General features: G+C 37.4%; 1 long non-coding RNA gene across 1 annotated transcript in view; it reads left to right on the top strand.

Annotated features, from left to right (window-relative positions):
• LOC106783297 (uncharacterized) overlaps positions 1 to 14,451 on the top strand; it is an 82,959-nt gene extending 68,508 nt beyond the window's left edge. The window contains exons 4-5 of the long non-coding RNA XR_011440015.1: positions 7,125 to 7,218; positions 13,460 to 14,451. This is a non-coding gene — a long non-coding RNA (uncharacterized lncRNA). The remainder of the gene's footprint in view (positions 1 to 7,124; positions 7,219 to 13,459) is intronic.
• Positions 14,452 to 26,671: the final 12,220 nt, after the last annotated feature.

Here is a 26,671-nt window from a genome sequence, read left to right as displayed (position 1 = left end):
AAATTTTTGCAAAGCTAATTTTATCTAGGTAGGCAATTTGTTCACCTAGGCAAACAGCTCTTCTCTTAGGACAACAGATGGCCCACCTGGGAAAAATTTTATCAAGTAATAATTTACATACCATGACTCGTTTCAAGGCCCTCACCTCACTGTGTCCACCAAACCTAAACTATGATGTCCGATCCCAGCCAATTTCCCTTCTTTAAAGACCCATCTGAAACACTTGAACTCAAGACTCCACAACCCTGTAAATATCTTCCTTTGACTTCACTCTTCTGAAACATTACTGAGACTCTATCAAAGCGGTATTCTTCCTTACCTAATTCTTTAGCTAATAAATAAAGCTTTGGGGGCCGGCCTGGTGGCACGGCAGTCAAGTTTGCACACTCCACTTCGGCAGCCCAGGGTTTGCCAGTTTGGATCCCGGGTGCAGACCTACCCACTGCTTATCAAGCCATGCTGTGGCAGGTGTCCCACATAGAAAATAGAGGGAGATGGGCACGGATGTTAGCTCAGGGCCAATCTTCCTAAAAAAAAATAATAATAAATAAGTAAAGTTTTGCCTGATTAGCAGGTTTTTTTCGAGTAGTCTTTTGCAAGACTTGACGGTTGACCTGAGGAATATCCTCTATCTTCAATTTCTGCTTTTGTTTTTTCTTGATTGGTTTTTGGATTTCAAAATGGGCTAGCTTACATGTACTTACTAAATAATTCTATGTTGATCTTATCCTGTATCCTAACTGTTCTTACTAGCACATGCAGAGTTGTCTCTTTGTCAGCAAGGTTGAAATTGTGAATGTTCTTTTGTAAAAAAATTATTTTATTGCGGTCATATTGGTTTGTGAATGTCCTTTGTTTTTTAAGCAGCTTTGTTGAGATATAATTCATATACTGTACAATTCACCTATTTAAATTATACAGTTCAATGGTTTTTGGAATATTACATTATTCATTTTTAAAAATGATAGTTAAAATATTTATAACATAAAATTTGCCATTTTAACCTTTTTTGGCGTGTGTGAGGAAGTTTGTCCCTGAGCTAACATCTGTGCCAATCTTCCTCTATTTTGTATGTGGGACTCCTGCCGTAGCATGGCTTGATGAGCAGTGTGTAGGTCCACGCCTGGTATCCAAACCCGTGAACCCCGGGCTGCCAAAGTGGAGTGCACAAACTTAATCACTATGCCACCAGGCCTGCCGCCATTTTAACCATTTTTAAGTATGCAATTCAGAGGCGTTAATTACATTCACAATGTTGCACCACTATTACCACTATCTATTTCCGTAACTATTTCATCACCTCAAACAGAAACTCTGTAACCATTAAGCAATAACTCCCCATCCCTCTCCCTCTAGCTTCTGGTAACTTCTAATCTACTTTTTTCTCTGGGAATTTGCCCATCTAGATATTTCATGTAAGTGGAATCATATAAAATTTATCTCTTTGTGTCTGGCTTATTTCACTTAGCATAATGTTTTCAAGTTTCATCCATATTGTAGCATGTATCAGAACTTCATTCTTTTTTATGGTTTGATAATATTCCATTGTATGTGTATATACCATATTTTGTTTATCCGTTTATCTGTTGATGGACATTTGGGTTGTTTTCATCGTTTGGTTACTGTCAATAATGCTGCAATGAATACTTGCTTACAAGTATCTAGCTAAGTCCCTGCTTTCAGTTCCTTTGGGCATATGCTTATTAGCGGAATTACTGAGTCATATGGTAATTCTATATTTAGCTTTTTGAGGAACTGCCAAACTGTTTTTTGTATTGGCTGTACTATTTTACATGCCCATCCGCGACTCTGAGCAATTTCTCTGCATTTTCACCAACAGTTGTTATTTTCCATTTTTCTTTTAATTATAGCCATCCTAGCAAGTGTGAAGTGATGAACGTCATTTTAAATGCAAAAAAATAGTCTTAAACTCATCCTCTAGCACTAACTGGGGCAATTAGCGACAATGACTTTGTTCTACCTTCACACTGGATTGATCATTCAGTTGGGTACAGAATTTTATGCTGGAAAAGAAATATCCTCAGAATTTTGAAGACATTGCCAGGATACTTTAAGAATATCCTTTTCATTCTTGTTTCATCACTACAGTTATCTTGAGTCCAAGACAAGGAAATGGAAAGATATGGACACAAAGAAACCATTTAACATTATGAAGATTACCCTTATCTATATCCTGAATCATTTTGGGCTGTCTTCTTAAGACAAATGGTAGCACTACAAGAGCCAAGCCAAACATATTTAAGGACTCTGCTAAGGTCCATCTGGTAGTATTCCATTGGCCAACGCAAGTCATGTGGCCAAGCCCAAGAAATATAATCTATCCACAGTAGAAGAAGGGAGTGAATACTAACTGCATGATAATCCAAACTATTGTACCAACCCATCAATTGCTCAATAGCCTTTCCATAGATAACTGTTATTGGTGTTTTTGTTATGCTTACATTGATATCCATACACACGAAATTACATATATAATCTTTCTTTATTCCTGTTTTTACACAAATGCTAACATTTAATACAAATTCTTAATATCCAATATAATAGGCCATCTTTACAATAAATCGTGAGAAATTTGGAACTTTCCTACCTCCTCATTTAGCTAGAGATTATCATCTGAAACACCATCTATCATTGTGCTTTCTGCTAAAATATTCTGATGAACACTTTAAGTTTGCTGCCCATAGTGGTTTGATATTGAGGAAATTAGCAGCACTTGACTGGGGAGCCTTCACAATCAAAATCGTTGGAAAGGATGAGATTTTTTAAAGGGAAGTGCAGTGGAATGTTCAAAGACAGAACTTTAGGGCAAGACAATTTAAGGACTATAAAAAGGTAATTTTCCATGAATCTGCAGTGCTCTCTCCCACGTGTTCAGCCCATGTGCTCCTGGACTATCTGTCCTTGTGCAAGCAGGTGGCCCTGGAAAGATAGAGACAAGGACTCCCCCTGGAACAAATGTGTTTGCATTCCTGGGCAAGTAAAGATCAAAATGGTGACTCCCTCCAAGAGATTTACAGATATCTTTCCCCAGAAACATTGACTTACATTCCAGGATAACAAAATAACGTCTCTCTCTAGAAGGGAGGATGGGCAGACTTACCAGCAGAGTATATAAGATCAGAGTCTCCTAAACTCGGACTTCATCTCCTATATTGCACTCTGAAAGTGTGTGTAGGTATCATCTGGGCCCCCATGTCACCCTGCAAGGATTGGGACTCGGAACCAGAGCTATGATGTTGCCTTGGCTGCTCCCTTTGCTGTGAGTACACCATCTTTGTCTCTGACACAGAGGTCTCCAGTTTTCTGCCAGTGTGTATATGAAAACCTGTGGAAGGGTAACTCGTTAGCTTGCAAGCAGCTTAAAATCTCATACCTTTCACAGTTTTTGACTTAACAAGAAGAGATTAGAAAAAAGAAGAGTCAGAAAAGGGTAAATATCTGAGTATCATTTGAATAAACTGAGGTGTCTGTCCCCTCCTAAAGTGACAGAGTGACTCTTTTGGTTTAAGAATAATAGGATTCATGTAATTGAAGGTGGAAATGTGGGAGAATGATAGCGTGCTGTGTTCTTATAAGGTGACATAAGAAGCAAAAATGTAAAGTATGGTCTTTGCCCACAGGGTGTGCACTATTCCATGAATGCAAATGGTAAACACTTATCGAAGAAAAAGAAAATAGGCCTTTTTAAACATCCAGAGAGGTAGTGACTAGAGTGTCATTCTGGTGCTGGGAGAAGGAAACAATGAGATGAAGCCAGCTGCCACTAAAAATCACTGAAGCATGAACACATACCTTTCCTGCAACCAGCATTTTTCATTTCCAAGGCTGCTCTTAATGTTTATTTCAATTGGAACATGAATTTGCAGCTGTGGGTGTTGGCAGTTGAGGAGGGGGTGAAGACTGAAGGCCACATGATCATGTAATGTGGTCTGTCCCATCCAAGCAACCCTAAAAGAGTCCTGCACACACGCAGCCCTTGGAAAATGATTGTGGGTCTCCTGGGGAGCTTGAAAGGCAGGACCTCCATGAGTTAATTTGAGAAAGACTCACCGGAGATCTGAAGAGTTAGGAGGTTTGTAGAGACAGGGGGCTTGCTCGGGGATGACAGTGGTAGTAATAAGAACTAAGGGACAAGCAGTGTAGAGAGTTAAGGGAAGGGAGGCAGAGATTCATGATTCTCAGATGGTTAGAAATCAGCCATGTGCCAGGTATCTACTAAGGGCTGAGTAGCCAAGAGTTTTCATAATCTGCATTGTAGGTAATATGCATAGGTTTAACAGTGTGGACTACTTTAATCTCCTCCTCTTCATATCCTATGATGCAATATCCAGGAGAAGATAGAATCCTTTCCTTCTGGGTGCTCAGAAGACCTCTAGATACACCATTGGGGTATCTTAAATCTGATGTCAACAGCTGGTGGAAGAGAGCAAGAAAACATGGGGGAGGTGCTAGCAAGAGAAACAAAACTTACATGAGGAGGAGGAGGGTGAAGAGGAGAAATCAACTACAGTAAAAAAGCTGGAAAAGTCACAAATGTGTGGAGACTAAACAACATGCTACTAACAACTATTGGGTCAAGGAACAAATCAAAAGAGGAATAAAATAATACCTGAAGACAAATGAAAATGAAAATTCAACATACCAAAATCTATGGGATGCAGCAAAAACAGTACTAAGATGGAAGTTTATAGCAATACAGGGCTACTTCAAGAAATAAGAAAAATCTCAAATAAACAATCTGACATCACACATAAAAGAACCAGAAAAAGAACAAATGGAGCTCAAAGTCAGCAGAGGGAAGGAAATAATAAAAATCAGGGCAGAAATAAATGTATTAGAGACTAAAAAGACAATAGAAAAGATCAATGAAACTAAGAGCTGGTTCTTTGAAAAGATAAAATTGACAAACTTTTAGCTAGACTCACTAAGAAAATAAGAGAGAAGGCTCAAATAAATAAACTCAGTAACAAAAGAGAAGTTACAATGAATACCACAGAAATACAAAGGATTACAAAAGACTACTGCAAACAGCTATCTGCCAACAAATTAGAAAATCTAGAAGAAATGAATAATTTTTAGAATCATACAACCTTCCAAGACGGAACCATGAAAAAATAGATAATCTGAATAGACAGATCACTAATAAGGAGATTGGAACAGTAATCAAAAATCTCCCCCCAAAACCAAAGTCCAGGACCAGATGGCTTCCCTGGTAAATTCTACCAAACATTCAAAGAGATTTAATCCTACCCTTCTCAAACCCTTCCAAAAAATTGAAGAGGAGGGAATGCATCCTAACACATTTTATGAGGCCAACATTACCCTGATACCAAAACCAGACAAGGACAACACAAAAAAAGAAAATTACAGTCCAGTGTTTCTGATGAACACAGATGCAAAAATCCTCAACAAAATATTAGGAAATCAAATATAATACGTTAAAAGAATCATACACCATGATCAAGTGGGATTTATTCCAAGGATGCAAGGATGATTCAACAACTGTAAATCAATCAAGGTGATACACCACATTAACAAAATAAGGGATAAAAATCATACAATCATCTCGATAGATGCAAAAAAAAGCATTTGACAAGATTCAACATCCATTTATGATAAAAACTCTCAATAAAATGAGTATAGAAGGAACGTACCTCAACATAATAACGGCCTTATTTGATAAACCCACAGCTAACATCATACTCAATGGTAAAAAACTGTAAGCCATCCCTCTGAGAACAGGAACAGGGACAGGAACAAGGATGCCCACTCTCACTACTCTAATTCAACATATTACTGGAAGTGCTAGCCAGAGCAATTACGCAAGAAAAAGAAATAAAAGGCATCCAAATTGGAAAGGAAAAAAATAAAACTGTCACTATTTGTGAATAACATGATTTTACATCTGGAAAACCCTAAAGACTACCAAAAAACTGTTAGAAATAATAAACAAATACAGTAGAATTGCAGGGTATAAAATCAATACACAAAAATCTGTTATAGAAAATAAACTAACAGCAAACTAGCAGAAAGAGAAATTAAGAAAATAATCTCATTTATTATCACAACAAAAAAGTATGAAATATCTAGGAATAAATTTAACCAAGGAAATGAAAGACCTATACACTGAAAACTGTAAGCCATTGTCAAAAGACGATTTCAGAAAAAAAGGGGCTTTCATATCAGAATCATATTTTCTTCTGACAGAAATATACCGTGTTTCAATAATTTTCACCTGAGAAAGGGTCAGATCCTGCTAGTCAGAAATGTACTTGTTAAAAGAAAGTTAAATGCTTTACATAATTTGGATTATAAAGGGTAATCCTTAACCAGTGATCCAGGGAATGAAAAGATAGGTCTTAAGTAGGACCCAAAATTAATTTTCAATATTTAAAAATGAATTTTAACATTTTAAAATACTTAATTTAACATGGATTAACCTCTGTGGAGTATACTATGTGCTCTGTAAATTGTTGTAAAAACCACTGTGAGATTTAAAACAATATTGTAGGCATTTTCACTAACATTTATAAAGAGATAAGGCCAACTTCTGAAGCTGTCCAAGTTTTCTGCATGCCAGAGATAATTTAAATTTTTCTCCTTGAACATCTGGAAAGTATGATAAGAGGATGTTTGTTCCAAAAGACTGGCTCAGTAAAACACTTATTCTTCTACAAGATTATCTCCCTTGTTCCCATTGGTAATTAGCCACATTTGTGGACAAACATAAACCCTTATGTTTTGCTCAGTATTACAAACCTTTTTCAGGATGCAAATGTCTTATTTAACTTGTATGTTGCTAAAATACATTCAAGCCCATTTCAAAGAACTTCCCACACGTGGTATGAATCTATATTTATTGGGATTCTTTCAGGAAAATGACAGAAATACAAGTCAAGCTAGTTTAATTAAGAGGGCACATGTATTGGTTTATTAACTGGAAATTCCATGAGTAGATCTAGCTTCAGATACTTCATAATCTAAGAACTCAACCAGTATTACAGTTTGCAATTGCTCTTGCAAACATCCGTTCTATTTCTTTTTCCTTCCATTTCTCTAACTTGCTTTCCTCTGTAATTTGGTGATGTTCTCTCTCACTACAGATGAACTTTTTTATGGGGAAACATCCCCTATCATCTTCATATCATCCCAACTCCAAGAGACTGATTTCCATGCCAGCTCTGATATATATGTCTGGTAGGTACGTCTACTATACAAAAATGTTAGTTAATGCTTGTATATAAATGTTGACTAGAAATTTTCTGTTTTGTTTGTGAATTATCCCTAGAAAAATGACTATGAGGAAACAATTCTCAGAGACTAAATTATCTTCACATGGACTTGAGGCAATGCCATGTCTTAAATGAAAGAATAATGTATTCAATAAATGTTGATTGAGTACCTACTATGTTCAAGATACTGGAGATAAAGTAGTAAAGAAGCCAGATATAATTACTCTCCTTTAGGAAATATTATAGTAAGAGTGATGGGTGTTAAACAATGAATGATAAAACTAAGTGTTAATTTACAGTTGTAATAACGCTCATGTTAAGTATTAGTGCTGCTCAGTAATACATGATTCTCCTCTTCTTCCTGACACATAGGGTTGAATTGGGGTTGGGTTGGACCAAGTTAATAACTCTGGCCAATGAGTTATGAAAAAAAGGGACACATGTCCCTTTTTTGCAGATACGGAAAAGCCAATCCTAAAATTCGTACAGAATTGCAAGAGGCCCTGAAGACTTACTACAGTATCCAGAAAGAACAAAGCTGAGGACTCATGCTTCCCAATTTCAAAACTTACTACAAAACCATAGTAATCAAAACAGTATGATACTGGCATAAAGATAGACATATAGACCAATGGAATAGAATTGAGAATCCAGAAACAAACCATGCATTTATAGCCAATTGATGTTCAACAAGGGTGCCAAGGCCATTCAATGGGAAAATAGTCTCTTCAACAAATGGTGCTGGGATGACTGGATACCCATTTACAAAAGAATGAAGTTGGACCCCTACCTCATACCATATTCCAAAATTAACTTAAAATGAATTAGTAACCTAAATATGAGCTAAAACCATAAAATTTAGAAGAAAACAGGGGTAAAGCTTCATGACCTCAAATTTGGCAGTGGATTCTTAGATATGATATAAAACGTACAAGCAACAAAAGAAAAAATAAATAAATTGGACTTCATCAAAATTAAAAACTTTTGTCCATCAAAAGACATTATCAAGACAGTGAAAAAACAACCTATAGAGTTAGAGAAAATATTTGCAAATCCTATATCTGGCAAAGGCCTTATTCCCAAAATATATAAAGAACTCTTATAGCTCAGGTACAAAAAGACAACCCAATTTAAAAATAGCAAAGGAGTTGAACAGACATTCTCTTGAGAAAATATGCAAATGGCGAGCAAGCACAGGGAAAGATGCTCAACGTCATTAGTCATTAGGGAAATGCAAATCAAAACCACAGAGAGATGCCACATCATACCTACTAGGATGGCTATAATTTAAAATATAAGAAAATAAGTGTTGGTGAGGATGTAGAGAAATTGCCTCTCTCATACATTGTTTGTGGGAATGTAAAACAGTTTAGCCACTGTGGAAAACAGTTTGACAGTTCTTCAAATAATTGAACATAGAATTACCATATGACCCTGAAATTCATTTCCACATATATACCCAACAGAATTGAAGACAGAGACTCAAATAAATACTTGCAAACTCATGTTCATGGAAGCACTATGATGAATAATAAGATGAATAATAAGATGAATAAATAAGAAAAAAATTGTGGTATGTACATACAATGGAATATTACTCAGCCATAAAAAGGAATGAAGTACTACTATTACATGCTACAATATGATTGAACCTTGAAAACATTATGCTAAGTGAAAGAAGCCACACACAAAATGTCATGTATTGCATGATTCCATTTCTATGAAATATCCAGAAGAGGTAAATCCATAGACACAGGAAGCAGATTGGGGGTTACCAAAGACTGGGAGGTGAAGGGAGTGCAGAGCAACTGCTTAATGGGTACAGGGTTTTGTTTTGAGGTGACGAAAATGTTTTGGAACTAGATAGGGCCTGTGGTGGGATAATATTGTGATTATACTAAATGCCATTGAATTGTTCACTTTAAAATGGTTAACTTTATTTATGTGAATTTTACCTCAATCTTTTAGAAAAGTGACATGCATCATATCCAGGATAAGCTTTTAGTTGCCCAATGCGAGAAATTAAAGAGCTTTCCTCCCTAACATGGCAACTGAACGTTCAAGATAGTGAGTGCTCCATCAGCCTGGGTGACTGAATGATTGAGTGTCTAAGATGAACAAAGTCTCACCTTGAGGGACATGTCATTAGAATGTGAAAACCCTTGCAGTTTTAAGCCACTGAGATTTTGGGATTGTTTGCCGTGTAACATAACCTAATGGATCATAACTAATAAAGTGCTGCTAAGAAGTACAGGGTGGGTGGTTTATGTAAAGAGCGGGCTGGTCTGAGAAGATTCCCTGGGGAACTTGTGTCTGAGCTGAGCTCTGAAGGGCCAGTCAAAAAGACAAGGAAGAACGTTTCAAGGAGAGAGAAGTTTATGTGCTAAGGCTCTAGGTGGATGAGAATGTGGCACATTCGTAAACGTGGTCCAAATTTTGAAAGGGAAGGGAAGAATGGTCTTATCGTGAACACAGCAAGGTAGAAACGGGAAGATCAGGCAGGGTTTTGCCAGCCTTGTTAAAGGTTTGGGGTTTTTATGCTAAGAACAATAGGAAGTCTAAATCGTGTTAATAAAAATGGCGATCATACCTAATACCTCCGAACACTTATGTTCCAGTTACCATTCTAAGAACTTTACAAGTATTGTCATTTAATTCTCTGCAGAAACTCTAGAAACTAGGTATTATTATTGTCTCCTACTTTACAGATAAAGACATTCAAACATGGAAAAGTTAATGTTTTTTGCTCATTTTTCACAAAATTTGCAAGTAGTAGAGCCGTGATTTAAAACTAGGAAATATAATTGCAGGGTCATAACAAGATATTCTATGCTTGCATTGTATTTTACCACCTCAGAGCTGCAATCACTCATTTTTCCAGTTAAAAGGCAATGACTCCTTTTAGTGGGGAATGGTGTTTAGAAACTACGATCTAGGCACCAGTTATGCTCGATGACACTGGAGTGTCATGGCTGCTAGACCACTTTAGTGAACAAAATTAGGAAATGATATAGTTTTAAACCGTGAGTAGATATTAATATTGCCAGTTCAAATTTAACATTACTGTTTTCTCATTTTATTTTTGTATCTTAGTTCCCTTAAACTTTACTATTAATGTATTTTCTTATTTGCTTTACCCTATTATATAAATAAAATAATTATGTATAGTCTTCAAAAGTCAATGTCACAAAGAACAAACAAAATGATGGGGTGAATGTTCTAGATAAAAGTGACTTAAAAGACCGGAGAACCAAATATAGTTTATGAACCTTGATTGGATTCTAGTTAGGAGAGAAAAAAAGGAAAAACAGCAAAAAAAGGCTTTGGGAACACTTGGGGAAAACTGAATATCGACTAGATATTAGATGGTATAGAATTATAGTTAATTTTCTTGGGTGGGATAACAGATTGCAGTTATGAGGTGGACTCTCCTTATTCCTAAGAGATGCTTGCTGAGACATTTAGAGGTGACGTGTCACAATATCTGCAACTGACTTTAAAATGGTTAGATGAAGAAGCATACACACACACACACACACACACAGACAACAAGAAAGTATACATTAAATGGAATAATTTCCTTTTAATTGGAAAATTGGCTGATTCCATGGAAGTATGGGGCATGGAAATGTCAAATAAAAATAAATCCGGACTTACATAGGGGGAGACTTAATCAGAAGGAAAGACTATTGCAATAGGGAGAACGCTGTGATCTCAGATATCTGCAAGTATTTGAAAATCAAACAGGAAATGTTTTCCTTTGATAGGATAAAGGAAAGGAAGCAGAGATAAGCAGAATCTTAAGGGGAAGCTAGAGAAGAAGGAGGAAAGACCAGAGGGGTCTGACAGGAAAGGTTGATTCCCAGGAGAAACTGATAAGGGCTGGGGAGGAGGGGCAGCACATGCCACTCTCCTGGTGTGCTTGCTCAGGCTTGGGGGCAGGCAGAGTTCAGGGGCCTGTAGGAAAAAGCCTGACTAAAGTGTGGTCAAGACAGAGCAGAGGGTAAGAAATGGGCAATGGTGAACACCTGGTCAGAAAATACAAAATTAGCTTAGAATGTCTTGATGGGACCCTAACGTGAGATTTCCTAGTTTTCGATGATGATGTGCCACGTGCAAAGTTGGTGAAAATGGCACAACAAAAAGAAATTACACACAGACGTTAAAACAAATGCGACAAAATTAACAGTGATTGATTCTACATGAAGGGCACGTAGATATTCATTGCATTATTTCAACTTTCCTGTGTATTTGAAAGTCTTTCATAGTAAAAGTTGGGAGAAATACACCCAAAAAAGACATATTTTATAAGAAATTTCAAGTGCTTAGGAATAAATCTAACAAAAGGTATACAAACTCCTTTTGGAGAAAATTATAAAAACGTATGAGATACATTAAAGAAAGCCTAAATAAGTAGAGACATACCATGTTTTTGGATAAGAAGGATCAATATCTCTAAAATTTCCTAAGATTAATTTATGACTTGACAAACTGATTATAAAATTATTATTGAAGAACCAAGAGCCAACCTCAGTCAAATACTCTTTTAAAAAATGTATTATTAGCTATGAGATTTTTAAAAAATGCATCAATGGAACAGAAATGAAAGCCCAGAAAAAGTCCCTTGCATATATAGAAACATGACATATGATGGAATAATACTACACATCTGTGGGGAAAGGATGGCTCCTGAGTAAATGGTGCTGAGATAAAAAAAAGTTCTAAGTAAATTAAAGGTTTAAACGTGAGAGACAAAATTATAAAACTTTTGGAAGACAAAATATGAAAATATTTTGTCTTTAAAGTAGGCAAGTGTTCCTTAAACCATGCATAAAAAAACGCTTGACAAAGGAAAAGACTAACAAATTGAACCACATTAAAATTAAGAACATCTATTTATGGCAAGACACTATAAAATAAGTGAAAGAATCCATAAACAGAAAGAAAACATCTGCAAATCATAGAACTGAAAGGACGAATATCTGGAATATATAAAGAATTTCTACACATAAAAAGAAAGTAAATACACAGGAAAATGGGCGAAAGGCTTTCATAGAATAGAAACCATGAACATACGAAAAAATGTTCAACCTCATTAGAAATAAAGAAAGGTGAATTAAAAACGCAATGAGATAGCCTTTCTTAGGCACTGGATTTGCAAAATTTTTTTAATCTGATGATACCAAGCGTCGGTGAGGATGTGGAATAATGAGAACTTTCATACCACGCTGCGGAAAACCGGTACAACCACTTTGTAAAATAGTTTTACGTTACAATAAAGTTGAACATCTGCATAACCTAAAGCCCAGTAATTCCACACCTAGATCATAACCCAAAAATTCTGAACATGAGCGTCAGGAGACAATATAAGAATATTCTTAGCAACATTGTTTGTGATAGCCCCCAACTAAAAATTGCCTTATGTCAGTCAACAGTAGAATTGTTAAATTGTGGTGTATTCATCAAAGGAATAAAGCAGAAAAATTTGTGAATGAACTACAGGTATTCATATCGTGGGTAAATGGATAAATCTCAAAAACATTGTTGCACGAAAGAAACATCTCAGAGTAATATATGTGGTATGATTCAATGATTTATATTATGCCTGGTATATGATTGTATATGATTTATATAATGTGATCATATATATGATTTATATTATGGTTAAAAACAGGCAAAATGAAACAACATATTATTTAGGAATACATACATACTATAAAGAAACAAAAAAAAAGAAACACAAAATTCAGGGTAGAAGAGTATACAGTCTGAGTGAGACACACAGAGGGCCTTAAAAAGGGTGGCCATGTGTCCTGATTTGCCTGGGGAAGTCCTGGCTTACACTTCTTGTCATTGTATCCTGTCCATTTAGCACACCCTTTCACTCTCAAAAGTGTCCCAGTTTAGAGAAAAAAAGTATTCGGTCATCCTTAAAGGGACCGGTAATGTTCTATTTCTTAAGCAGAATTCTGAATATGTGAGTGCTTATTGCTAGTAAACTGCATGCATATGTTATTCTCACTGTTTTGTATGACTATTTCACAAGAAAAAAATTAAAACAAACAACAGTGGGACGGAAGTTCTGCACCAAAATAAAGTAGAATCACCAGGAAGTATGAAGATCCTTAGAGTCTAACAAACAGTCAGGTTTAGAGTTTACGACTTTAGAGTGGTACCAACACGGCTGGTTTTATTTTCTCCACCAGGGCTTGGATAAAAGGACCACCCAGGTATAAGAAAAGAGAAAGAAGAGCAATGGGTTCCTCTAGAGTTGGACCAGCAAGATGAAATAAGAGGACAGAAGCATGAGGAGTTTGATACTTGCAAGAAACCCTAGGAGTGACTAATCATGGAACCTAATCCGGATGGGGGTCAGTATCGTTAGAAGAGGACTGATGAACAGGGGCAAAAGGTAGAGTATGGGTGTCAGTAGAGTCTAGATGCCAGGGAGTTAGAAAAAGATTGAGTGAGAACATTTATGTACTGAATATTTATCTTTTTGAGTGCTTACTAAGGGCTAGGTGCTGTGGTAGACACTGGGGAATCGGTGTTGAGTCAAAACAGACACAGTTCGCCCCCTTATGGAATTTATATTCTAGTGGAGAAGCCAGAGAGTAATCAAATAGTCACAGAAATAAACAGAAAATTGCAACTGTAATAAGGAATAAGACAGAAAGGATGGAGAATACGACATTTAAGGGATGCTCTAACAGATCATCTAACTCAATCAAAGAAGTCAAGGAAGGCTTCTCTGAGGAAGTGACAAATGATTTGCCCCTAAAGGATCAATAGGAGTTTAGTAAGCTAAATGACGGACTATGTGTATTTGTGCCTGAGTTGAGGAGCTAATTGAGACCTTTTTAGGCAAAATGCAAGGAAAGAAATTGTGTTTGGGGACTGAGATATTTGAGATTTTGGAGGTGAGGAAATTTCAGGCGATGACGGGCCCCAGAGCACCACAGTGCAGCAGAAATAGAATGTGAGCCCATATGCAATTTTCAATCTTCTGGTGGCCACGTTTAAAAAAAGTAAAAAGAAAGCGATGACAGTAATTGAAATTAGTTTTAATAATATATTTTACTATTATATATGTCCAAAATATTGTCATTTCAACATACGATCAGTTAAAAAAAATGAGTGTAACTCAGTGACTGACGGCATGGACTCTAGAATCTAATAAAACTGGGTTCAAATCCTTGCTATACCACTTGCTATGTTTTATCAAGTGCCAGCCAATATAAATAATTTAGTCCTTACAACTACCCTATGAGGAATATATTATGATCCACACTTCACAAATGAAGATACTGAGGCAGAGAGAGGGTAAACAACTTACCAAAGGTTATGGAGCTGGCTAAGTGTAGAGGCAGGAATGCACCCAGTCTGTCTGGCTCCTGGGCCCCTATTCACAACGACTATACATAGGGTCTTTGTATAGCATCAGGCATGGCATCCCAGTGGAGATGCCCAGGACATTGAGACATGGATCTGGAGCTAGAAATGTACACTTTAGAGTCCTCAGCCAGTAACCGGCCTATATGAGTTCTCAACTCAGTGGGATGCATATATGAAAAACACTTTTTTTCTTTAAATCAGTGCTTTCAGTCATGCTCTGTTGAATCTCCTTTTCCTGTCCTTAGACAACATCATGGACAAATTCCATGCTTTTCCATTTGGATTCCGCACTTTCAGTTATGAAAATGGTCCAGTCCAATTGAAGCTGTAATCATACATCTAATTCAAAACTTCCCTATCCTTCATTTCTTGCTAGACTTATGGCTCGAGGAACCAAAATTGTCGGCAGTGGGGGAGGCGGGCCTATAGTCAGCTTCATTCTTTCCTCTACCACACTGAGATGAGATCGGGCTTTCATTTACCTCTTCCACTCCAACCAATTCCCACTCTGCCTGTCCTCCAGGTTTTTATTGCTGGGGTCCTTTCACCTGACCAACAGTGTTTTGGGGCCAGCTATGGCCCAGGAAAACATGCGTATCTCTGCCATGCCAAACAGCAGGTTGTGACACTCCAAGGCAGTCCCTCATTCTTGCACTGACATCTCTAAGCAAAAGGTTCAATTAGGGGAGAAATTGCTAGTCCCCTTGTTGCAGGCCCCCAAGTCTCTCTCCATGTTTTTACTGGAGTTTTCTCTCTCACAAGATACCCAAATGAGCAACTCATGCCTTGACTAATTAACTATCTATTACTGCATAGAAAATTACCCCAAAACTTTGTAGCTTAAAACAACAATAAACACAAACTCCCCAGGGTCCTTATTCACTTATGGTGGGATGGGGCTTCATGACCAGATTGAACCATCGAGATACGTGCAGGGAATCTAGGCTTCAGGAGAGGCTAAAGCAGATGTTTCCAGCAGAGTTTTTGTCCCTCTAGTCACGTAATCAAGTCAGGTGTTCCAACTGGTTAGGCTAGTTGAAAACCAAGAGTAAAAAAAATGACCTTGGGGTTTGCCAGGGGAGATTCAGACTTTAAACAGTACATCATAAATTCCACTGACCTTATATTGGCCAAGAGTCAAAACCCAAACCTCCGGGTCTCCCCAAAGCTATAAATCAACCTATTGTCCATCCACAGATTCCCAATAAATGACCTTGCCTTTAAGAGCCCTTGGTGCAAATTCAACCAGCTGAGGGGTTTTACACACATTAGGACAACATCTAGACACATGTGACTCAGGCTTACTTGGAAATCACTCATTCATGACATCTGTTAAATGCTCTTAGTCTTATTACGTAAGTATTCTGTATTTGTTGAGGGAGAAGAGGAAAGAAGAAAGAGGAAGAAACATAAAAAGCAATCCTTGTGGGCTCCATTTCCCTTTCTGCTTCTCCTCTTTTCCTCTACTAAGCATTTTTACTTCCCCATCTGGATTGTAGTTCCACTCTCAGCTGTTTAACTTCTGGTCCAAACTTAACTTTCTGATATCTACAGTCTTCGTTTCCCCTTTTGACACTGATCATATGCTCATGTTTCCTATTCCTGCTGGCCTCCTATTAGGTCATCTCTCAGGGCATCCCAAGATAGTAGTCAGACTTCCTGCTCTAAAAGCTAGAATAGACTTGCTATGTTATCCCAAATTAAAAATAAATGCCACAGTATTAATATCTAAGTTCTGCAGACCACTCTTTTTCCAAAGCAAATAGGTTAAAACTGCTCTGTAACCTCTAACATTTATGTGGTCCTTTCCATGACTGATTCCATTCACTTCCTTATTATTTTCTTTGCAATCTGAGTTGTCTCCTCAATAACTTTGTTCCCAATTCTTTGGGAATTTTGGATTTTAGTTTATAAATCTTGTTGACAAATAAGATTCTAGAATGATGAAAACTCTCTTTCAGAGGCCATCTGTAAGGTAAGTCAATACCACAGGTCTAGTTGCTCAGTCCTCACATCTCCAAGGCAGCCTGGAACTATGACTGACCCTTGGCCAGTCTGTAAAATGTGGTCCTCAGAATAGCCTTTATGGAACTAACTGATTGATTTCATTGTGTACACCCGGAGAAATGTACAGTGCTATATCAGCTTGTCAATTTACTTTGCACAAAATCCAGATTGATGATGTACACCTGGTTTCATTGTTGAGGTCCTGACTTTTGCTTGCTATCACTGGTAGCATAGCAGGATACGCGTATGTGACCAGTGCCCCAGAAAAGCCTTATATTCTGAATCCTGAATGGGCTTCTCTGAGCAGAGGCATTCTGATGCGGGGTCGGTGAGCCGAGGAGTTGAAAGAAAGATTTCTTGGACTCTCAAGGTCTGGCAGTAGTGGTCTTTTATTTAGAGAATAGTGTGGAATAGCATGGGGACAGGACCCACGGGCAGTCAGAGCTGCTGCTGCAAACATGGGTTGAGGGTAGCGCTAGATTTAAGGCATAGGTATGTGAATTATCTCTTTACAAGGCAAAGAAAAGAATATGTAAAAAGAGTTGTTAAAATGGTATCAGTGCCCGTGGGGTCTGGTTATTGGGTGGTCTTATAACTTTTAGATAAGAATCAAACCTGATTAAGTAAATGCCAGTAGACACCACCTTAAATATTATCTTCAGCTAAAGACAAAGGAGGATGTTGGTTGTGGGGGAAGTCAGCTACATGAGGTTACCAGACAAGCACAATAAACAAGACTTAAGTCCTTGCCATCCCCATTAAGAGTTTCTAGAGATAAGGTCATCCCTGCTTCCTCCTGGTGCAGACAGGGAGACACCCCCCACAGATGGAGACTTCCTTCACAAATGCAAATGTCTCTCATCAAAGGACAAGCAAATTCCACTCCTCAGAGCCTCCTTCTCATCTGCAGTTTTTAAAAGTAACCAGCCTAAAATAATCCTCATCACATTCCACTTATGACCCTGTAGTTTTCTTCTAGAGAGAAAGCATATCCCATGTGACTTCAGATGAGGTGGGACTCAGAATACATGCTGGACCTCTCTAGACACCATCTGATGGATGTCTTTTCCTTGTTGCTTTTGCTCTGTAGCCTATGCTGGAGTAAACTTTAGCTGTGAGTTTAAGTTGCTATTGAGTCTTGTGAGTCTTCTGGCAAATCACTAAACTTGGAGTTGTCTTGGGATATCCCAAACACCCTCTATTCCAACCCACATACATATTGCCTTTGCAGTGTCTCTGCTAGCTAGCCATTCTATCTTTATTTAAATATATCCAGGTAATGGTGAATCACGACTTCTTGGTGGCACATGAATTTAAAAATCATTTGACTTAAATAACTATACAACGCAATATTCCCAACTAACAACTGAACAGAGAAGTTCAGTGATAAGCAAGAAAACATTCTCTCAGAGCGTTATCCTTTTCTAGAATTTGGAACAGCCTCAAGTTGGTAATTAAGATTTTTTTTTTTGTGAGGAAGATTGTCCATGAGCTAACATCTGTGCCAGTCTTCCTCTCTTTTGTACATAGGACACCGCCACAGCGTGGGTTGATGAGCAGTGTGTAGGCCTGCACCTCAGATCCAAACCAATGAACTCCAGCCCACCGAAGTGGAATGCACAAACTTAACCACTATGTCACCAGGCCAGTCCCAGTAATTATGATTTTTCAACAAACTACATCTGGAAGTATGAAAGAAAAAATCCATCTCAAACGGCAATCATGAAAAGACAAATACTAACAAGTGTTGAGGAGCATGTGGACAAACAGGAGCCCTCATACAGTGCTGGTAAGACTGTAAAATGGTGTAGTCATTGTGGAAAACAGTTTGGTGTTCCTCAAAATGTTAAACATGGAGTTATCATATGACTCTGCAATTCCACTCCTAGGTATATACCCAAGAGAAAGGAAAACATATGTCCAAACAAAAAACTACAAGAATGTTCATAGCAGCACTAGTCATCATAGCTAAAAAGCAGAAACAACCCAAATATCCATCAATTCATGAATAGATAAATAAAATGTGATATAGCTATACAATGAAATATTATGAGGCAATAAAAAGAAGTGAAATACTGATACATGTTATGACATGATGAACCTTGAAAACATGCTAAGTAAAAAAGGCCAGTCACAAAAGATTATATATTATGTGATTCCATTTATATGAAACATCCAGAATAGGTAAACCCGTAGAAACAGAAAGCAGATTAGTGGTTGCTTAAGGCTTAGGGTTTAGAGGGAAATGGGAGTGACTGCTAATGGGTATAATAGATCTCTTTGGAGTGAAGAAAATGTTCTAAACTTGACTGTAGCGATATTGACACAATTTTGGAATATATACTAAAAACCACTGAATTTCACACTTTAAATGTGTGAGTTCTATGGCATGTGAATTACAACTCAATAAAGATGTTATTTTTAAAAAGGCAATCACTGGAACCTTCAATTCATTACTCCTAGACTAGCAAAAAGCATGTTATTATTATATTGGACTATATATTATGAATAGCTTAAAAGCATAAATTACTCTCATAATAAAATATTTTAAAATTATATGCTGCTAGAATCCTTTGCTACTTGTTAATCTTAACTAAATAAGACTCACAGATTTTTTGTTAAAATAAGAAATTTAGCAAAGTCACAGGCTTTTTTTCCCCCCATCATGCATGAAAAAGAAGAGGAACAAATTATTTTCTTCTGGTTTGCAGGGCAATCTTAGAAGAATTTATATTATTTACACATGCAGAGATGTCAATTACTACATGACTAACATCACAACACATTATTGGGTAGGGCAACCAATCAGAATTATAAGCTTTGTTGTCCTAAAAAAAAATGGCCAGTTATTTTACCAGGCAAATGGGTTTATTTGGGAATAGCAGAGGAATTCCAATTCAGGACAAGAAAGCTATAGCAAAAGCCATAGGCAAGTCCAGCAAGCAAAGAAGAGGAACATTATTTCATAGAGAAAAAGGAGGAAGTTGGGAGGGGTTGTTTTGTACAAAGTCCATTGGTGGAAAATGAGAGCTCAGGGTGGTGATGATTTCTCATTGGCTGAGTTGCTAGGGTAGTCGATTTCACATTTTAAATGCAATGTACATCTTTTCCTGTTGGGGTCTATAATTGAGGATTCTTCTCGTTGATGGTTCTTTCTGTTGGGGCCTGTAATTGAAGATTCTTCCTGTCATTGATGCAGAGTGGTAGCACATGAGAGGTCCTCTTTTTGGCCTCCCTACTCCTTTTAAAATGAATTTCCTTTATTCAGTTTCACAGCTTCAAGATAGTAGTTCGCAAAGCACATCTGCCTATTTCCGGATGTATCTGGAGTCGTGGTACCAACCCTTAGCTAAACTCTAGGAGCTAAACCCTGGGAATTAACATAGTCACTGGTTAATGAGGTTGTCTTGTGCTTCTGAGGCGTTGAGACATGATATATCAGATTGTCAGTCTTGTTTAATCAAACATCAAGATTTATCATGTGTATCTGCCTCCTGGTTTGAGGTCTGCATTATGAGTGGTCACAAAGAAGGAATGTGCCTCCATGACCAGATTCCAGTGAGAACTCCAGGCCCTGAGACCTAAGCAGGCTTACTTGGGCAGAAGAGACATCTCATAGACATTCCTGTAATTCACTATTAGACTGAAGGTGCTTCAATGTGACCCGCACCGAGGGAGGGTCTAGAAGTCTGTGCCTAATCTTTCTGGACTTCACCGAGGCCTTTTTTCTGCTTATCTGATACTGAATCCTTTGCTATAATAAACTTTAGCCATGATTATAACCTGTTATTAGTCAAATGAGTCCTTCTAACAAATTTCCAAACTAGCGTATTCTTGGGACCACGAAGCACAAGCATGTCCCCAAGTTATTTTCAAGGATACAGCAACTAAATTTCTAAGGCTTAGTAATTTTATAAAATTCTTTTTTAAAATTATACTTCCAAGGACAGACATAATAACAAGAAACAGAACATGCTGTAAATAATTGTGAATACTCACACCATCTCCATATTGCCTAAGAAAAAAATCAATATATTTGTGAATAGCCACCATTTAACGTTTTACAGAATGAGATATTTTGGACCAATTTTGTGTCACACAAAGATATGTCTTCCTCCGTGCTATAGAGGAGAAGGGCACATCCTTTCTCTTTCTGAGACTTCTTTTGTTAATTAGAAAGGCGTGCATTGATAAAGCCAAGCTCTGGATTTTCACTAGTTAGCATGATAAGCAAAAAGCAGACCTGTGGAGACCAACTTTACTGGCATAAACTGGCAATAAAGAGTGAATAAGATCTTGTAATAACAGTAAAACAAGGAGCATATGGCATTTCTTGTCCACACTGTATGATAACATATTTATAAGTATGATAATAAAGGAAATATCACCAGATTGTCACTCTATACAAATATACAGCAATATGCACAAATATACGATAAAACCTGCTTTATTCTTTTATACACATTGTATATGCTTTTCTCTAAGGTCAGACACATTTTACCTTGATGTGACAAGAGATAATCGATCACGAGGCCAAAGATTTGTGTCATAGCCAGGGAATATAAACTTAGGTTGATTTATGTATATTTATAACAACAGGGTGAAAATTTGAGGTTGTTCACCAGAATGCATAGCGTTAATCTCAATCCTGTCCAAAATATAAATAATTTGCTATTCACAAAAGGCCTTTGTTCATGGCTAAACACAAATAAACACTTATAAATTAAAATAAGTGGCAGATAAGTAAACTGAGAAGATTCCTATGTTGTTTTCTTTTGATTTATGTATAAAAATAAACCTTTCTGAAGACAATAATCTCTCTTATAAATATACTGGGGGTGTACCTGGAAACTTATTACACAAAACAGAGTAATGACTCCCTGATTCTGCCAAGTAAAACAAAACAAAAACTGGTGAGACAGTCCTCTGTTAAGAGCCAGGAAATTATTTCACAGATCAGGAATGAGGAAGATTGCTTTCTTTTAATTCCAAGTTCTTGCCTCTTATTGTCTCCAGGAGTTCTTCCTATTTATTTGTTTCTTTTCCAGCTTTACTGAGACATAATTGACAGGGGTTCTTCCTATTTATGTTGAGGTTGTGTGTTTTGTTACCAGTACAACTAGCCTACTCCTGCAGTGTTGATCCCAGGATGAAAGTTTCTCTTTGAAATTCTATTTCTAATAGCCAGAGGTATATCTCTGAGGTCATTGGCCTTCTAAGTACGATACAAAGCCCAGAAGAGATCTTTTTAAATGATGAATTTGACAACTAAAAAAATTATGCATCACGGGGGCTGGCCCGGTGGCACAGCAGTTAAGTGCACACATTCCGCCTTGGCAGCCCAGGGTTCTCTGGTTCGGATCCCGGGAGCGGACATGGCACTGCTTGGCAAGCCAGGCTGTGGTAGGCATTCCACATATAAAGTAGAGGAAGATGGGCACGGATGTCAGCTCAGGGCCAGGCTTCCTCAGCAAAAAAGAGGAGGATTGGCAGCAGATGTTAGCTCAGGGCTAATCTTCCTCAAAAAAAAAAATTATGCATTGCATAAGTCAAGAACTTATTAATAAAGTCAAAAGACAAATGGAAACACCTATGAAATAAGAATATTTGGGAACACCCAAGATCTGTTAAGGACATTGGGGTGTAATATCAGAGAGAAAAGACTATAATATAATGCTGTCAAATATTGCTAAAATATCAATTTTACACCATCCAAAGAAATTTTTCAATAAAAACAAAGGTCAGAGGAGATAAGTAAAGGACAACAAGAGAGCAGGATTTTTGGCACTGATTACCTAGCCAGAGAAACTGACTATGGCAGACACAGCTATTCTGGTTGTGCCACACTTATATACTATTGTAGGTTAAGGATGGTTTACTTTACCTCGTTATAGATTAGATCAAGTATTTCTTAGTTTGAATAAACTGTGTATTTCCATTGCTCTAATTCCATTCTCCCCTAAGTAAACTTCCAATTGTATAAATGCTTCCCAGTTACCTAAACAGGGGTCATGAAAAAATACATAATTCTCACTATAAATTTTTCTGATAGATGTCCTGGTTTATAAATAGTTTCTTGTGAGTTTGGTTATCATGATATTTATGGAGTCTGATCAATTCTGGATTTGTTAACAATTTTAAATTTCTACCTCTGTAGGCTGAGGACCAGACTGTGTACATTGATGACTCTAGTTAATGATTTCATTTTTCGAGCCTTTGCCCAAGCAGCCAATTGATCTCAGATATGCCTGTTTCAGTTAGCTTTTGTTGCATAATGAACCACTCCCAAAATTAGTAGCCTCAAACAGCATCCGTTTCTTTTTCATAAGTCTGTGGATCACAATTTGGTCCGGAATCAGCTGGGTGGTTCCTCTGCTAGGCTTGGCTAGAATCACACACAGGGTAAAAGCAATATTACCAAGATTGTCTCATTCATTCACACACCTGGCACTTGTGCTGGCTGTCCACTTATGCTTCTCAGTTCACAGGCTCATCTTCTTATAGAAGAAATTTTTATTTCTATTTTATTTACTTATTTTTTAGGGGAGGAAGATTGGCCCTGAGCTAACATCTGTTGCCAATCTTCCTCTTTTTGCTTGAGGAAGATTGTCACTGAGCTAACACCTGTGTCAATCCTCCTCTACTTTTTTGTGTGTAGGATGCCGCCACAGCATGGCTTGATGAGCGCTGTGTAGGTCTGCACCCAGGATCTGAACCCGTGAACCCCAGGCTGCCGAAGTGGAATGCATGAACTTAACCACTACCCTACCAGGCTGGCCCCTAGAAGAAAAAAAAATTTTTTTTATTGAGTTATTGATAGGTTACAATCTTGTGAAGTTTCAATTGTACATTAATGTTTGTCAGTCATGTTGTAGGTGCACCACTTCACCCTTTGTGCCCACCCCCCACCCCACCTTTCCCCTGGTATCCACTAAACTGTTCTTGGTCCATAATTTTAAATTCCTCATATGAGTGGAGTCATACACAGATTATCTTTCTCTTGCTGGCTTATTTCACTTAACATAATTCTCTCAAGGTCCATCCATGTTATTGCAAATGGAATGATTTTGTTCTGTTTTGCAGCTGAGTAGTATTCCATTGTATATATGTACCACATCTTCCTTATCCATTCGTCTGTTGCTGGACACTTAGGTTGCTTCCACGTCTTGGGTATTATAAACAGTGCTGCAATAAACATTGGGGTGCACAGGACTTTTGGGATTGCTGACTTCAAGCTCTTTGGATAAATACCCAGTAGTGGGATGGCTGGATCGTATGGTAGTTCTATTTTTAGTTTTTGGAGGAATCTCCATACTGTTTTCCATAGTGGCTGCACCAGTTTGCATTCCCACCAGCAGTGTATGAGGGTTCCTTTTTCTCCACAACCTCTCCAACATTTGTTGCTATTAGTTTTAGATATTTTTGTCATTCTAAAGGGTGTAAGGTGATATCTTAGTGTAGTTTTGATTTGCGTTTCCCTAATGATCAGCGATGATGAGCATCTTTTCATGTGCCTATTGGCCATCAGTATATCTTCTTTGGAGAAATGTCTGTTCATGTCTCCAGCCCATTTTTTGATTGGGTTGTTTGATGTTTTGTGGTTGAGTTGCGAGAGTTCTTTACATATTATCGATATTAAGCCTTTGTCAGATATATGACTTGCAAATATTTTTTCCCAGTTAGTGGGTTGTTTTTTTGTTTCAATCCTGTTTTCATTTGCCTTGAAGAAGCTCTTTAATCTGATGAAGTCCCATTTGTTTATTCTTTCTATTGTTTCCCTTCTCTGAGAAGGCATGGTGTCCGAAAAGATCCTTTTAATACTGATGTCAAAGAGTGTACTGCCTACGTTTTCTTCTAGAAGCCTTATGGTTTCAGGTCTCACCTTTAGGTCTTTAATCCACTTTGAGTTTATTTTGGTGAATGGTGAAAAAGAATGGTCAATTTTCATTCTTTTACATGTGGCTTTCCAGTTTTCCCAGCACCATTTGTTGAAAAGACTTTCTTTTCTCCATTGTATGCCCTCAGCTCCTTTGTCAAAGATAAGCTGTCCATAGATGTGTGGTTTTATTTCTGGGCTTTCAATTCTGTTCCATTGATCTATGCACCTGTTTTTGTACCAGTACCATGCTGTTTTGATTACTGTAGCTTTGTAGTATGTTTTGAAGTCAGGGATTGTGATGCCTCCCGTTTTGTTCTTTTTTCTCAGGATTGCTTTAGAAATTCAGGGTCTTTTGTTGCCCCATATGAATTTTAGGATTCTTTGTTCTAATTCTGTAAAGAATGTCATTGGGATTCTGATTGGGATGGCGTTGAATCTGTAGATTGCTTTAGGTAGAACGGACATTTTAACTATGTTTATTCTTCCAAACCATGTACATGGAATGTCTTTCCATCTCCTTATGTCATCATCCAATTCTCTCAGAAAGGCCTTGTAATTTTCATTATATAGGTCCTTCACTTCCTTAGTTAAATTTACCCCAAGGTATTTTATTCTTTTTGTTGCGATTGTGAATGGTATTGTATTCTTGAGTTCTTTTTCTGTTGGTTCATTACTGGAGTATAGAAATGCTACTGATTGCAATTTGAATGCAAATTGATTTTATACCCTGCAACTTTGCTGTAGTTGTTGATTACTTCTAACAGTTTTCCAATGGATTCTTTGGGGCTTTCTGTATATAAGATCATGTCGTCTGCAAACAGCGAGAGTTTCACTTCTTCCTTCCCTATTTGGATTCCTTTTATTCCTTTTTCTTGCCTGATTGCTCTGGCCAGGACCTCCAGTACTATGTTAAATAAGAGTGGTGATAGAGGGCATCCTTGTCTCGTTCCTGTTTTCAGGGGGATGGGGTTCAGTTTTTGCCCATTGAGTATGATGTTGGCTATGGGTTTGTCATATATGGCCTTTATTATGTTGAGGTAGTTTCCTCTAGAAGAAAAAATTTTTACAACTTAGGTTCAGATATCGGTTTGCTACTTATCAGCTTTGTGACCTTAGGGCAACTCACGGATGATTCTGAGGCTCAGTTGCCCTATTTGTGAACTGTAGATAACACTACCTTATCTCATAAAGTTGTTGTGAATATTAAAATAAGATAATATAAGTAAAGTACTTTAGCAGAGTTATTATCATTCATTTAATTAACTAGTTTTTACTGGCATCCTTTAATTTTTAGTAGTGTGCTAGGAAGACATAAGCAAAACAGATAGTATCCTTGTCCTAATAGAGATTATGGTCTAGTCGAGAGCAGATGTCAGCAAACTGTTCTGTAAAGGGCCAGAAGGTAAATATTTTAGGAGCCATAGAAGAAATGCATAAATGAGTGAGTGTTGCTGCATTCTAATAGAACTTTATTTACAGAATTGATTGTGGGATAGACTTGGCCCAGGGGCCATAATTTGCTGAGCCCTAGTCTAGAGGAAATGGACCAACAAATAAATATAACCACAAGTTTTCGTAAGTGCCATGAAGGAAAACCTAGGTATTAGGAGATTAGGTAACAGTGACCTCGTCTTGTCTAGACTATCAGGGATAATAAAGCTGAAGAAGTAATATTTGCACTAAGACCTGAAAAATAGGTAGCTGTTAACTAAATATATGGTGGCAAGGAGCTTTCCAAGCAGGGCAAATAGGATATGGTAAGGCACCAAGGGAGAAATTTGAAGAGCACTTTTTAAGAGCTCAAATAAAGTCAATGCGACTGAAGGGAAAAACATAAAAAGTGACGTGAAAGTCTTTTAACAGATATTTATTGATTCCTTACTATGTGCTAGGCACTGTTCTAGCTAAAAGGAATACACTGATAAATAAGACTAACAAGGCTGCTGTCCTGATGGGGCTGACCTTTGGGGTGGAGGTGGGTGTTGGAGATGGATGATAAGCAAACTCATAGAAAAATAGTTACATATTTGACAGGTAATTGTATGTATATATATGCATGTGTAAATGAGTATGCTTACATATTGTGCTAAGTGCTGAGAAGAAAATAAATATTTTCTTCTGTGATATAAAGCAGCAT

The sequence above is a fragment of the Equus caballus genome, chromosome 6 (assembly GCF_041296265.1).
Source record: "Equus caballus isolate H_3958 breed thoroughbred chromosome 6, TB-T2T, whole genome shotgun sequence".
NCBI classification, from domain to species: Eukaryota; Metazoa; Chordata; class Mammalia; order Perissodactyla; family Equidae; genus Equus; species Equus caballus.
This window is presented reverse-complemented; position numbering and strand designations above follow the sequence as displayed.